Source organism: Fukomys damarensis, unplaced genomic scaffold (genome assembly GCF_012274545.1).
Source record: "Fukomys damarensis isolate Sample0158 unplaced genomic scaffold, DMR_v1.0_HiC HiC_scaffold_37, whole genome shotgun sequence".
Taxonomy (NCBI): domain Eukaryota; kingdom Metazoa; phylum Chordata; class Mammalia; order Rodentia; family Bathyergidae; genus Fukomys; species Fukomys damarensis.
Window position 1 is genome coordinate 5,566,026 of NW_022900949.1, and position 4,052 is coordinate 5,570,077.

General features: G+C 42.1%; 1 protein-coding gene across 1 annotated transcript in view; it reads right to left on the reverse strand.

Annotated features, from left to right (window-relative positions):
* Positions 1 to 4,052, reverse strand: part of LOC104869447 (gastrula zinc finger protein XlCGF17.1-like) — an 18,945-nt gene that overhangs the window by 14,231 nt on the left and 662 nt on the right. The gene's annotated exons all lie outside the window — the stretch shown is intronic.

Sequence of the window (4,052 nt, forward strand, 5' to 3'; positions counted from 1 at the left end):
TTTTTTTTTTTTTCATAGGCACTTGCTATGTAGTTCAGGCTGGGCTTGAGCTTCTGGCGATCCTCCTGCCTCAGCCTCCCAAGTGTTGGGATTACAGGTGGGCACCACCATGCCTGGCTAGTTATTTATTTTTAAATTTTCTTTTCTCTTTTTTTGTAACACTGAGAATTTTACACTGAAGTAGAGAAATTTCATACCAAACAGGTCACATTTCCAGTCTGTTATCTTGTACTTGGTCTTATATATCTACACAACCTGAAATACTTAGATGTTATAAATTCAGCGATCATTGTATGTTGTAAGGAACTCAAGTATACAATATTATGGACTAGTACAATACATTAAATATGTGCCATTTCTGTTACTTTCTCTTTATTACTAATATTCAAGTTATAATATCTTGTTCAAAAGTAAAACTAGTAATTTATTTAAAGGAGGTCTTCAGGTCCTCAAGCAAAGACTCTTAGTAGTATTACATCATCTGATAATTCCTTTTTTTTTTTTTGATTATACTAGAAATTGAAACCAGGGTCTTCACACTGAGCTTCCTTAATGCTTTCTTGTATTTTTCATTCCGAAACAGGGTTCTGCTAAGTCACTAAATTGCTCATACTGGGCTTAACGTGGTCACCCTCCTTCCTCAGCTTCCCAAAGCGCTGGGATTTCAGGCGTGCACCATCATGCCTAGCTTTTATTTCTTGTGGGTGGAGATGGGACCTAGGGCCTTGTGCACACTAGGCAAGCACTGAGTGCTGAGTTAGGCACCCGGGTTGATGGAAATCTCTTATAGAGGCCTCCATAAGGTGCAGATACTCCTTTTGTGGGCTTCATCAATCAGCCATGTGGGTGGAACTGCAGCTACCTCCTAGGGGCTGTGGCAGGCACCTAGCTGCACAAACAAGTTCTACAGCTGTATGGAAATGTATTTTGCCAAGTACAAGATTAAGTGGAGAGATAGTATCTTCCCTAGGTAAGCGCCTTGGAACAGCCACGTAAGCATGCAGCGCCACCAATGCCTTGACTGTTCCTTGCTGAGAAACTGAGAAGACCATCTACTTAAGGTGTTTCTGGACTTTCTTACTGAAAAAAAGTAGGGAATAAAAAGTATATGCTGTGCGCTGGGAGTGTAGCTCTATGATAGAAAGTGTGCTTAACGTACAAGAGGTCCTGGATTCAATCCCCAGGAAAATAAAAGCGGGGGGGGGATGTATTGTTTTAAGCCTCTAAATTTATTATAACTTTTAGGAAACAACAGATTAACAATTTTCCTCTTAAAAAAAGAGAGAAAAAGAGACCAGCCATTGTGGTACACACCTATAATCCCAGTACTTGGGAGGCTGAGGCAGGAGGATCGCCAGAAGTTCAAAACCAGCGTCAACTACGTAGTGAGTTCAAGGCCAGCCCAAATTACAGACTATGACCCTGTCTCCAAAACACACACACACACACACACACACACACACACACACACACACACCAAACCACAACCACATTCTAAGGAGGTCTAAATTCCTCCCTTGCGAAGAACCGGCATTCCTCTTCATCTGGCTTGATTCACTCAACGATATGTTAATGAAATTACTTCTGATTTATTCCTTAATTTATACAGTGTTGGCGAACCTATTGAGAGACAAGTGCCCAAAGTGCAACCCCAAACCCACTTCTTTATTGCAAACTGCCAACAGCGCACTTAAACCTGAATACTGAAGTTTTAGTTTAGAAAAAAAAACAATTCGTACATGAACACCTTTTTTATCTGAAAAGAAAAACAATACATGTGCCATAGGTTCACCACCACTGCCGTGGAGTATTCCAATTTACCCACTTTTCTTGGATCTGCCTTTGGGTTTTTTTTTTAACTCACGCTCCCCCGCCCCACGATCTTGCAATGCACTCCAGGACTGGACTCACTACATAGCCCCAGTGGGGCCTGTAATCCCCATGGCTCAGCCTCTCCACTGCTGGGATCACAGGTGTGTACTATTACACCTGGCATCCCATAACAGTGACCACAGTCTAGGTAACCACAATTGTGCCATAAAGTTTAACCATTAAGCCAGGCGTGGTAGCACACATCTGTCATCGCAGCACACTGGGAGGCTGAAGCAGGAAGATGGCAAGTTTCAGCCTAACTTGGGCAATGTAGCAACTCAGTGAGAGAACTTGTGTCCAAAAAACTTTTTTTTAAAAAACTGGACAGGGCATGTAGCTCAGTGCGAAGGCTCAGAGTTCAATCCCAGTACCAGACAAAAGAAAACACAAACCAGAAAAACCACTTAACCATTATAAGCTTATACCTTGACGCCGTGACTTCCTTCTCACTCTGGAAATGAATTCAATTTAAAACGGAAATACATCCAAATCAGTCCCCTACCTAGCACAGTTCAGGAGGTTATTTTGGCCTCAGACTATAACGCAGAAGTTGTCATCATCTATGCTAACCCTCTCCAGTCCACCTCCCCTCACTCTCTCCTTGCTGGGTTGCTCTGCTTCTGCCAATCCCCTTCCCACAGTTCAAGAAACACCCAAAGTCTTCGCTGGGGCAGGATGGTGCAAGCATATAATCCAAGAATTCAGGAGTCTGAGCCAGGAGGATCACTGGTTTAATGGCAGCCTAGGCTACAAAGTGAGTTGCAGGTCAGCCTGGATATACATCAAGAGTCTTTCTCAATAAACAGAAGCAACAAAAACAAAAGAAATACACTTAGGTCTCAAATGCTCTAGGGTTTGCTCGGAAGTCACCTTAAACTGAAATGCTCTCTTCTACTTGACACCCCCTCACCCTAGCTAACAGACCTAAGTTGTATGCTTTGTTCTTAGTTTTAACCTTTCACTGTATGTCCTAGTCCCTCTTGGAATTCCATGCTTTCGCGTGTGTGTGCGTGCGTGTGCGTATGTGTGTGTTATGAGAGACTGCAAGGCTTTGGGCATGTTGGGCATGCACTGTACTAGTGAGCTACATGTCAGCCCTTTTCAAACTTTCATTTTGAACAAGATCTCAGTGAATTGTCCAGGTTGGTCTCCAACTTTTGATCCTCCTGCCTCAGACTCCCTAGTGCAGTAGTGAGGACTTAAAGGTATGTGCCACCACCCTCAGCTTCATTAATGTGCTCTTCAATCCATACAAACTTGCCAGTATTCATTTAAAATCTTACCAGACAGGTTGTAAGTCCCACGGTAGGAGTGTTATGCCTATTTCTTATTCTATTTTGTATCTGCAGATGGACTGGACCCAGCCCAACTCTGTCTATGTGAATGATCACTGCTCCTGTGACCTTGGCTGAGAGCCCAGCAGTGACGCACTGGATTTAAGAAATTCAGGTACTGGTAGATTATCAGAAAATAAAATATCCCCTACAAATATGTCACAGGTTGCAGAACACAAACACTAGGCATGCAGAAGTGGAATTACAAAGTAAAAATGGATTAACACTCATAAAATATCTGCCCAAGTACAACATACACCAAAACACTCTTTCTGAAAATATACTCGAGTACCATTACTCACCATGGATATGGACAAAACAGTCATTTTCTTTTCAAAATAACTGCCTTGCGGTTAAAACTAAAATCTGTTCTTTTTTTTTTCTCCTGAAGAATTTCCGCACAAGTTTTGTTTGGGTTTGTTTTTTGTTTTCTTTGCCTTGTTTGAGTCAGAGTCTCACTATGCAGCCCAGGCTGGCCTCGAACTCTCAAGAGATCCTCCGGCTTCAGTCTGCTGAGTGCTGGGATCACAGAGGTGTGCCACCATGCCCAGCCCTAAACAAGTTTTTTAAAATGTTGATTCAGAAACTGACATATAGGTATAAGACTCGAGGAAAGAAAAATACTTAATGTACAGTAACATTAAACATACATTTCCCCTCTGACCTAGAACACACATCATGAAAATCTTCCTCAGAGAGTGCACCTCCACAACTGCAAAAAAGCACTATGGAAGTTTATTCACCGCGCATTTCTCACAGATGAGCAAAAAACTGGGGAATGAATGCTGAGGACAAGATATTCCTCCTGCTAAAGTCTTAACTTTCAAGTTTCTTTTTTTTTTTTTT